We start from the raw sequence: 11,891 nt of genomic DNA on the forward strand, positions 1-11,891 counted from the left end.
GAGTGGAGGAGTGGGAGGGAGAGAGGGAGGAGAGAAGGAATCCCAAGCAAGCTCTGTGCTGCGCAGTGACTGGTGCAGGGATGGAACCCATGAAACTGTGAGGTCATGACCTGAGCCAAAACCAAGAGTTGGACACTGAACCAACTGAGCTACCCAGGCAACCACTGATCTGTCTTTAGTAAGAATCCTTTAGGTCATTTGGCCAGAATGCCCCTTACCTCTGATGTTTCCTCTTAGCAATTTTCTTTTCATTAACCCCCATTCTGGTGTCTGCCTATAGACTTCGACTTGCGTATGCAGTACTCAGTTGGAGTTGAGCCCGAGCTCTCCCTACGTTGTAAAATCCCATTGCAGTCATCCCTACAGCTATCTCAATGCTCCTGAGAAAAGTCTGCCTTACTATCTTTAACAAATGTCGCTGAATATTTTTTTCTTTAACACCTTGGCTAAATCTCCACGTAGTCATAATACTCAGTTCCCTAAAACATTCCATATTAGACACAGATGCTCTAACATAGTGGATGATAAGTTAAAATTCAGTCTTTAGCAGTCACAGATTGGCTTATTAAAATGTAACGCCATGGACCCCCAGGTAAAATAGTTAATAGGGTCAATGAAATTTACAACAGGGTCTTCAAGGGTGAAAACTTATGATATAAAACCTAATTAATAAAGGGGTGATTATTCCCAACAACTTTTCTATTTGACAGCCCAATTTTGCCTCTTCGTAAACCCGGAGTGGAAAAAAGGTGCCTTATGATGTATTACTATAACTGTAACTCTGTGGTTCCATCCATGAGGGGCCCCATACCCAACTTCAATATTACTAAAAATCGTGGCTCCATTCAATCAAAAATCAGTAAATATTTTGTTCCTGGGCTAACATGTTCTGTTCAGTGCTGATTTACAATAGGCTCTCAACTGCAATTTGCCTTCACCTCTGAAATGTATCAAACTGATCACCTAATCATGCAGAGAAAAGACTCATGAGTTCATGCAACTGTTTGAGCAGGGTATTCTGAACTTTATATCCTTAATATAAACCCGTAAGGACAAAAACAAATGTAAAGAAACTTAACAGTTTACGAAGTCTAATGTTGACAGTAACACTGGTATTGCATTTTTTGAAACTACTATACACAAACTGTAGGATAAAACAGTATGTTAATGCTATTAGGAACCAACAGCATTTCCTACAACAGTAAAGAGTTACAAGTATAAAACAAGAGTAAGCAAAAAAACCCACACCAAACCCAGAATATTAAGCTTTGCCTGGGAACATGAGTATGAACTTAAGACGTAAGGAAACACGTATTTTACATCCACTGAAAGGTCCAGACATGATTATACCCAAGCAGCACCAAGCCCATGAATCATAGACCCTGACGTCTAAAAGGAAACAAGCTTTTTGGAGAAGTCATTGGTGACAGGTCTGACACAAAGTACACAGTGAAGTGAGGGTTTATTTTACACTTAAAGACTAACAGCCTTGTGTTTAAAGACTAATAGGATTCACATTGAAGAGACAACGATTCAGAAGGCACACTTGGGACAGGTTGAGCATCAAAATAAATGACAAGAACGGATTCTAAAATAGTGAATGAAAGAAAAGCCCAAGAATATGAAGTGATACTCCAGAACGGAAAAAAAAAGTAGAGAGGACGCGAGAGGTGGGGAAGGAAAGCCACAGACTAAAGAATGGAGAAGGAATGACACAATTAGGAAAAACATCATTCTGTAACCCCTCTCCTCCGGCATGTAAAAACAGGTTGAGGCAAAGACTGACAAGTGATGCTGAAACCCTTGGATGAAAGGCTGTTAGGAAACGGACTGTTCCCGTTTCCAAGTCGGAGTACCAAAAAGAAATTATGTGCCTGTTTGAGAGAGAAGGGCACCTTCACTAGACGCGTCTCGTCCCTAATAAACAACGGGACAACCTGAACATTCGTGCTTCCTGAATGGGATACAATACAAAGTACACAGAAACGGTCCGGCATCTGAACTTGCAGTCTAACCCAAGAGCCACTGGCTGGTTCTCTGTGGCTACCGTGAACGTAAAATGTGGCTCCTGTGACTGAGAAGCTAGATTCTTAACTTTATTTGCTTTTATTTAATTCCATTTTAGAAATAAAATTGATTCAGTTACTAAAAAAAAAATCTTTTCAGTATGTTTCAACAATCTGAGTTTGGAGATCGTTTTCAACAGTAAAGGCTAAATACAGATCAGGGATTTCCAATGAAAATGCAGCATCCACAATGAGATCCGGCATCCTCGCCAGATTCCAGCAACTTACTAAAAAGGAAAGAAACAAAATTTCTCATAAATAATTCCCTACTAGCTGCATTTGTCTTTATTTCCACTAATAATTTTATACTCATACCCGGATAAGTTGGAGTAAATAAAACATTCCAGAAATAATTTCACAGCTACATTTAACGTTTTAATTGGCTACTAAAAATTATAAAAAATCACACCTGTGCCTCACGTGATACTTGTAGAAGACAGGCCTGCTCTAGACCCAACGTCCACTTTACAAGCAACAATTAAATAATTAGATGAAATCGTAATAAAACAACGTCGTATCTCAATGCCAACAATTTAGGAGGTAGCTCTCCTAGAACCTTCAAGAACCAAGATTAATTTTAATTCTTTTAACAGCAGGCAACTGTTTTAGTTAACAGAGACCACAGATCTAAAGCAAAATGCAAGGTGCAAACTTGTGCGGGTCCTAGCTCCAAAAAATTACAACTGTAACCGGAGAAAGTTTACTTTCTTGGACGGACAGTGGAGTTCGGGTGTTAGGAGACTGTCCTGATTCTTAGAGGATGCATATGCTTCGATTACAAGGGGAAGCGAATGTCTGCAATTTACCATTAAATGGCTCATCATAAGAATAAACAGGACTAGAGACAAATCTTAGCAATTAGTGAACATGGGTGAAGGTTCTACGGATGTTCGTTTTATTAGTGCTACAGACTTTCTAAACGGACTTCTAAAGAATTTCTAAACGGATACCCGAAAGAAAAGCCCGCCTGTCAAAACCTCCCCTTACCTANCTAAGAGCTTGGCCATCCCTTTCAGGTACCAAGAAAAAGGAAACAGCTTATTATCATTTGGGAGACCCAGAGTTGGAGAGTTCTCCATATTAGCCTTGAGTTGGCCTAAGGCTAACTCTACAGTGAGCTCCCATGGCAGAGCCTCAGGGGTGTCATTAGTCATGTCATAGAAGGAGGCAGATAAATCATTAAGTTGGCAGTTGACAGTCTACAATAAGTCTTAGGAATCCTCTACATTGTCTTTTGGTGAAATGGGAGGGAATTTTGGATGCTGAATGCTGTAATTTCTCTTGGTTTGAAGGATTTGCTTCCCGGGGATATGTATGGACTAGGTAGTGAACCTGCTGGTCTGATAGAATTGTAATTTATTCTCAGAAACTTTGTCTTGTGGGAAAAGGCGGGCAGAGGGGGAGCTTTCACAGGGTACCACTCCTTAATTACAGTAAGAATGAGCAATTACAGACCCCCCAACAGAAGAATCTGCAACGGGAAATTACAGCCCCCATCATAAGACGTACATTACATCTCTTACAAGAAATAGACTACCCAGCAATTCAGCCAATGAGAAACCATCATCAGCCTGAACTCTTCCTTTTCTCCAATGGACTCCTTCAAAACAACCCCTCCCACTTTCTCCTCCAGAAAATAATGTACCTCTTATGCCCAGATCGCGAGAACCCCAAAGACCACTGAGGAGCCGATTCTGATGCAAGCACACGAGGGTCTTTATTCAAGCTTGAGCAGGGACTCCAATGCACCCTGACCCTGAGGTGATGGTATGGAGCACCGAACTGTGGTCGCAGGGCTTTTTATTGGGGTTACAGGGGAATTCGGGGCGTTCTAGCTTGGCAACCTCATGATAGGTTGACTTTTCGTGCAGGCTGTCTTGTCTATACCCGATTGGTTCGGTTCATCTGGTGTGACCACAAACTGTCAACTGGAACGTCTTGGGACATAGGCACCTCTTTTAAACTGATTGGCTGTTGCTATTGCTAGGGCAGTCACTAAGGGCAGGCTGAGGCTGCCTAAGTACTTCCTGCGGTTTTTCGTGGGACTGGGTTTGGGCCTAGTTCACCCTCAAGATGGAGGCTTTTTCCTAAAATGGAGTCAGTTAGATTTCTCACATTCCTACTCTTGGTTGGACTAGCCTATGGTTTTGCTGTGGGTTGCTTGTCGCAAATTACAGTTCTCTACTATTCCCAAATAAACCTTTGTACACTTTCCCCAGCTCATTCCTTTGCTCCTACTTGGAAGATCAGAAAGAGTGTGTGTAGTTGACACGCTGGTCAGAGAAAAACGCACACAATGAGATAAGACATATCTAATGAAGGACCTGTCTAGAAAGTTGTCCAAATATCCCCACAGTCATCTCAAAAATATTTCACCATCCCAATCAGAAACGTTGTAGGGAAACAGATATTTTTATAATCCCCTATGGCTACAATTAATTACAGTATCTATGTCAGTTTCCTCTTGCTGTTGTAACAGGTTACCAGAAACTTAGTAGCTTAAAACAAAACAAATTTATTGTCTCATAGTTGTGAAGGTCAGGCATCTGAGATGGGTCTCACTAGGCTACATTTAGGGTATCCACAAGGCTATGTTTTTTCCGGAGGCTGGAGGGAAGAATTCATTTCCTTGCCTTTCTAGCTTCCAGAGGCTGTCTCCATGCGCTGGTCGGGGCCATAGATCACTCTGATCACTGCTTCCATTCTCATCTCTTTCTCTGACTCTGACCCTACTGCCTCCCTCTTTTGCTTAAAAATATCCTTGTGATTACACTGGCTCCATCTTAAATCTTTTTTTTTTTTTAACTTTTTTTAAAATGATTTATTTCTAGGAGAGAGAGAGAGAGAGACAGCGTGAGCAGGGGAGGGTCAGAGAGAGAGGGAGTCACAGACTCGGAAACAGGTTCCAGGCTCCGAGCTGGCAGTCAGCTCAGAGCCCGACTCGGGGCTCGAACCCACCAACCGTGAGATCATGACCTAAGCGAAAGTCAGACGCTTAACCGACTAAGCGACGCAGGCGCCCCTACACTGGCTCCATCTTAATACTCTGGGGTGCTCCCCCCGTAAGGTTTTTTTAGGTGAGTAAAAGAGACTCCAAGGCTAAATGTTCTGCAGGAGGAGTTTTATTGCCTGGACCCTCCAGCGAGGTTCCGCGACTCAAAAGAGGGGAGTCGGGGAAGTCGTGCCCCGGTTGGGTGGTGAGGGGTTTTATAGCCTGTTAGTGGGGGTGTGGAAGTCCAGATAACAGGGGCGGACTCTTGACTGGAAAGTCCCAGGTTGGAAGGTTTGTTTCTTTTTCCCGCCAATGTCTTAAGGGTCACCGATGTAGTGGCGAAAAGATCAGCCATCTTAAGAAGTCCGCCATTTTGTGGCATCTCAGCCCTACGTCTCAGCCGGCCCAACACCCCCCCTCAACACATCTCAAGAACCTTAATTTAGCCACACTTGCAGAGTCCCCTTTGGCACACAAAGTAATATATTCACAGGTTCTGGGGATTAGGGCATGGACATCTTTGGCAAGATAAAAAAACATTAAAAATTTTTTAAATAAAAAATTAAATAAAAAGAATTCTTTGCTAGATACATGAAAAATTAGGGGCCAGAACTGTAGAGAAATGGCTCTGCCACAGCGCCTTTGAGACTCTGTATGTATCCACATAGGCCATGCAGGCAAAGGCCTGACTGTGGCAAATGTGAGTGTTGGCAGGATGCCCTGTGATCCTCCCAGAACATGAGGGATGGGAGGCCTGGAAGTAAGGAGCCTCTGTGAGGCCATCTCCCACTCACCTCCCCTGGGAAACTGTCATTGCCTCTTAGATTCTGCTGAGGTAAGGAACTTTTTGCCCTGCCCCATTCAGAACGGAAGTGCAGAATATAAAACTGCTTGGTCGCAGTCTAGATTGGGCTCTTCAGCTACAGGAAGTTGCACAAAGAGTAGAGGTTAAAGTTGATGGTCTTTGTGGCTAGAAGTAGAGGAACCGCCCCAACCTGCCCCCAGGGTGTCACCAAAATGGTGTTATCTATGTAGTCTGAAGGTAGTAGTTCTACTTCTTGGGTACTTGCCTTTCTCTCCTGTGAGACTTTTACAGAAGGGAACATATTAGCCACATTTATAGCTTCAAATAAAATGTCATCCATCTAGGCGGTGATATCGGGGAGGGGCGCTCTAATGAAGGGAATAATCTGGTTTAACCATAGTCTACCATCAGCCCCATTGATGCTTAATGGCTTTAAGCACAGGCCACACCACAGAATGAAATGGCAGGAATCTGTACACTTTCAGGCGCCTCTCCGTGGCTGGTAATTATTGTGGCATATTGACCACCTCCACTGGTCAGGGAGGTTAACTGGTTCTTAACAGCTGGTGCCCACGAACAGCAAAAAGCTTTAGGCTCCTTTCATGAGATTGGCTCAGCAGGTCCCATTCCAAGCATGGGAAGAGGGGTTGTCTGGGAGAAACATTCAAGACAGAATCATCTTTCAGCCAAAGTGCGCTGATTTTAATAGTTAAGCTGGTACTTGCCCTTTTTGTTAATCCTCCTCTCAAGGTATTGATTTCCTGGGGTTGGGGAGGGGGATAGGCTCTTAAGTAGACAGACGATGGGTCTTTCTTCCTCCAAGAGAGAGTCAACGTTTTTTGTTTGTTTTTTTTTGCCTTCCCGTTTTGCCTTTTGGCCTTTTACTACATTTTGGAAGGTCACTGGCAAAGTGGAGGATAAAATGCCTTTGTTCTTACAGTGTTCACATTGTATTTTTTTCTAGCAGAGCACGTTGGTCATTATTCCCCCCTGCCCCCCCCCCCCCCCCCCCCCCCCCCCCNCAGAAGCTTGGGCTCTTTCCTCCTCTGGGTGGTATGAAGCTGTGGTAACCAGGACACGACATCCATCTCATGGTTCAAAACATTCTTTCAGTAAAACAGCTACCTTCTTTGAGCTCCTGGGGGAGCAGGTCAAGGATATAAACTTCTTTGACTTGGGTTACTCTAAGTAATATTTTGGCTGGCTGGGCCTAAGAGTTGGGGGACTCAATGTCCCTCTGGGGAGGGGCTGGGATGCCTTCCTAGACAGTAGGTCTGAGTGGGACTACAGAGAAAGCCTGCCAGCTGTGGACAAAGGCATCTCCCCTAACAGTGCTTAGGAGACCTGCTATCTCTGCCTTACGAGCTGATGAACCGTTCGGAGCAATCCCTAGGTCTTGTCTAGTCTCAGAGAACCCTGAAACACCAGCTGGCCGTCGGGACCTGCTCTTGCTACAGCCCAGGATGGGGTCAGGGGCAGCCCACCCTTGATCCAGACTTGGGCACTCCTCCTCTTTTCCTGCTTGGGCCCCTAAGTCTTACAGGTCCAGGGGCTGCTTAGTGGGGGACCAGGCAGGCAGGCTTACTTCCCCCAGGCAGCTGCACCTCTGACCCAAGAAGTCAGTTTCAATGAGGTTCACTTAAATACCTAAGAGGTAGGGAAGTGAAGGGACTCCATTTTCTTTCTTTTTATAAAATTTTTTAATGTTTTGGGGCACCCAGGTGGCTCAGTAGGTTGAGCATCTGACTTTGGTCCCATCATGATCTCTCGGTTCACGGGTTTCAGCCCTGCGTCGGGCTCTGTGCTGACGGCTAGCTCAGAGCCTGGAGCTTGCTTCAGAGACAGAGCACGAGTGGGGCAGGGGCAGAGAGAGAGGGAGACACAGAATCCAAAGCAGGCTCCAGGCACCGAGCTGTCAGCACATAGCCCAATATAGGGATGGAACTCATGAATCATGAAATCATGACCTGAGCTGAAGTAGGACACTGAAGTGACTGAGCCACCCAGGAGCCCTGGGACTCCATTGTAAAATGGCCTCATCTCTGCTGTTTTTCTGCTAGACCCCATTTCCTCATGTTCAATATTTTGCCTCTGAATAAGCCAAAATAGCTACGTTCCCATTCAAGGGGAAAGCATGAGAGTTAATCATTCTTTGAGTTTCATCTTAGGCCCCAAACACCTGATAACCTAGAAGAGCCAGATCCCAAACATGTGCCAGGACATTAGCTTTGAAGAAGCCTTGGCTGATACTGGCATCAGTAATTTACCTTTGACGTCTATTGTTCACCTGACACTTGCCTTTGATTGGACTCTACCCTGGATTCCTGAAGAAAAACCTACTCTAGGCCCTTTTCCAGTATAAACCCCTAACCACAACTCTCTTTTCCTTTCCTAGTCTCCCAGGCACTCCATCTGCTATTCTCTGTGTCACTCATGATATTCAATAAACTCTCCGTGAGAAGCCAAGGGCCCTCTTCGCTGGTCCTGTGGGACCCTCCTCTGGGTCCTTGGACCCAACCTGCCTGCATCACCTGCACTACCACTTGTTGAGGCTAATAGTGGGAGAATCACAAAACATATACAGAGCAAGGGGCACCAGGGTGGCTTAGTCGATTAAGTGACTGGCTCTTGATTTTCGCTTAGGTCATAATCTCACAGTATAAGTGTTCAAGCCCCTGCATCGGGCTCCATGCTGTCTTGGAGCCTGTGTACGATTCTCTCTCTCTCCCTAGCTCTCTGCCTCTCGACCGCTGGCTCTCTCTCAAAATAAATAAACTTAGAACAACAACAACAACAGCAAGAAAACACACACAGAGCAAAACCATGTCAGACTGACATGGAGGTATTTTAGAGTTTCAACCACCTGGGGCGCCTAGGTGGCGCAGTCGGGTAAGTGATTTCAGCTCAGGTCATGATCTCAGGTTCTTGGGTTCGAGCCCTGCATCGGGCTCTGTCCTGAAAGCCATCTCAGAGCCTGGAGCCTGATTAAGATTCTGTGTCTCTCTCTCTGACCCTCCCCTGGTGTCTCTCTCTCAGAAATAAATTAAAAACTAGAGTCTCAACCACCTGAAACTGTGTAGTATAGTTTTGTCAAATGATTGTCCTGTTGATTGGGTGGTCCCTATTATCTATTTCCTGATTACCTCAGTCGCCTGATCACCTGTAGGGAATTTGAGAGCATTGAGGACTGATCTAGGGAGAAGACAGGTCCACAGGAGGCAGTAACATCCAAGGAACTTTACTGGGTGATAAAGATTTACTGTCCACTGACTTCCACCATGCCTCTTGCCTATAAATTCTCATTTAGCCACAAATTTGAATTTGAACCTGCTTTTATACTGGGGTGTCTTTTCCCCTGTTTCAATAGTCCTGAATAAAATCTGTTTTACTGCTTTGACTCCACCATTTTTCCTTCAACAGGGTGGCACTTGGACAGGACTGCATGACAGGGGAAGTCCCAACATGAGACCATCCAAAGGCTTATGTCATTGAAGCCACCATCCAGAAGGGGAGGAGGGCAAGGGAACCCGTGGAGGAAAGGGGCATCTGGGAGGGGCCTTAGTGTCTAGGTGACTTTGCTCAGCACCATGGAGGGGTCAGAGAGCTCCGAAAGGCCACAGCAGTTTGGTGTCTGACTAGGCTCTCTCTGTGTCTTGTCAATGTTCAGTTGATGCTGGGTGACATTTTCAGAGTATGCAAAGCAGGGAGGCTCTGAATGGCTAAGAATAACTTTGTTGAGGCTATTTTAAAATTTGGATATGCAAAAATTTGAGTTTGGCCCCAGAGGGCTTTTGAGTTAATGGGCCTTAGCCTGCAGTGAAGAAATAAACAACCCAAGGGTCAATACACAGAGCTGCTTATTAGCACAACAGACCTTTATCTCACAGTACATACTAAAATGCATTCCTTGAGGGGTAAACATTGAGAAGTTAAAACAATAAAATAAAATATGGAAGAAAATTAGGAAAATAGTTTTATACTCTAGAGTTTAGGGAGATTTAAAAGCTAGGAAGGGCGCCTAGGTGGCCCAGTTGGTTAAGCGTCTGATTCTTGATCTCAGCTCAGGTCTTGACCTCAGGCTCTTGATTTCATGGTTTGAGTTCAAGTCTTACCTACTTTAAAAAAAAAAAAAAAGCAATCTAGGAAATCCAGAAAACATTCTTTAAGAAATATAGGCTCACATACCTAGTGGCTCAGTAGGCTATGCGTCTGATTCCTGATGTCAGCTCAGATCTCACAGTTCATGAGTTTGAGTCCTACATCGGGCTCTGAGCTGATAGTGTGGAGCCTGCATGGGATTCTCGCTCTTTCTCTCTCAGCCCATCTTCTGCTTGATGAGTTTTTTTGGGGGGTGATAGTGGGGTTCGTGGGGTCCTTGGTTGACAACCAAGAGAGAATTCTTGAAGATGTCTTTGGTGCAAAAAGGTGATTTTATTGAAGCAACAGGACAGGACCTGTGGGCAGGAAGAGCTGCCCAAGGACCATGAGGAGCTACTGGTTACTTACTATGAAGTTGGAGGAGGTAAAGTCCAGGGAAAGTTTTTAGTGAGATTTTCATATGCTAAAGAAGACTCAGAAGATACTGGAGGCCTAGCTATTGTCAAGCTAGGGTTGTTTTTCCCTCTAGCAAAGCATTAACATTCAGACAGTAAAGAGTCCCTGTAGAAACATTTGACTTATTGCCAGCCTCAAGCATTTGTCAATGGGCTGCAGGTTATAAGGAAATTTATTTCTCTCCGCCATTTCCTTCTGCCTTTGTTTCCCACATCACTATGGAGAAGTGATGGAGACTTAGGTCCTTCAGGATTAGTTAACCATTTGTTTTCCCCCTTCCCTTTGTTCTTTGGCAACCTGGAGTGTCACACATGTCCCACTTGGGGGTGCAGGTGGGGTGTTTGTGGCCTCTCAGCTTGTCTTATGCTTGCTCATTACTGCTCTCTCTCAAATAAACATTAAAAAAATAGTATAGACTCAGGGTGCCTGGGTGGTTCAGTCGGTTAAACGTCTGGCTTTGGCTCAGGTCAGGATCTTACGGTTCGTGAGTTCAAGCCTCATGTTGGGCTCTGTGCTGACAGCTCAGAGCCTGGAGCCTGCTTCAGATTCTGTGTCTCCCTCTCTGTCCCTAGCTCACTTGCACTCTGTCTCTTTCTCTCAAAAAATAAATGAACATTAAAAAAAAAAAGTATAGACTTTTGGGTTATGTAAAATTATATTTTATACAGGTATGACGTCATAAAGTCAAAGAGCAATAGATGCTCTTTCATGCTCTATCAGCTCAATAGATGCATGAACATTTGATTACATTGATCAAAAACTGATAAAACATCTCCTAAACCAGATTTTTTAAAGGTACTTCATTAACTTGATAAACCAATCTACAGCAAATAGCTTACCTTGCATTCTTGATAATCATTTCTGACCAAGACAATGCTTGATTTCTTTTCTGACTTTATAAGTGTGAGAGGCCCTGCACAAAGAAAGAAACGAGGTAGTAGAGTAAGAAAAAATAGGCACAGAAAACTTTATTTATACGGAAAATCAAACGTAATTTATACGGAAAAATAACGTAATGACAACTATTAGCGGAGAGCCAGGTTTCCAGGTAAATGGACTTGCATTAACAATTATCAATTACTTCCTCAACAAGAGCAGTAATCAATAAAACAATGAGAGGGAAAACTAAAGACCTAATGAAAGGACTGAAAGAATGGAAGGGAGATCTTAGAAAGTGGTATAAGCTTAAAAGTCACAAATATTGCATCCTGTGCATAGCAACCTGGAGAAGGGTATAAACTGAGAAAAACGCAATTGAGCATCTAGTTCTCTGGTTTCAGAGCCTGGATGGGAGCCCCTAACCCTATCCCCGCAGCCCCGCCCCTTAACCTCAGCTCCTCAAGAATGGTCAACCAAGTGTCGCCCCTCCACCTGGTCCCACCCTAAATCCTGCCCTTCGGAATAGTCAACTAAGCCACGCCCCTAGGCGTTGTCTCGCCCCAGCTCCGCCCCACAGTCCTAGTCAACCAAACCC

General features: G+C 44.4%; 2 protein-coding genes across 3 annotated transcripts in view; both read right to left on the reverse strand.

Moving 5' to 3' along the window:
* The window catches only part of ZNF177 (zinc finger protein 177), a 67,438-nt gene that overhangs the window by 15,176 nt on the left and 40,371 nt on the right, over nucleotides 1–11,891 (reverse strand). The gene's annotated exons all lie outside the window — the stretch shown is intronic.
* The window catches only part of ZNF559 (zinc finger protein 559), a 62,000-nt gene that overhangs the window by 9,050 nt on the left and 41,059 nt on the right, over nucleotides 1–11,891 (reverse strand).

This window comes from Crocuta crocuta, unplaced genomic scaffold (genome assembly GCF_008692635.1).
Source record: "Crocuta crocuta isolate KB4526 unplaced genomic scaffold, BGI_CrCroc_1.0 scaffold115, whole genome shotgun sequence".
Classification (NCBI taxonomy): domain Eukaryota; kingdom Metazoa; phylum Chordata; class Mammalia; order Carnivora; family Hyaenidae; genus Crocuta; species Crocuta crocuta.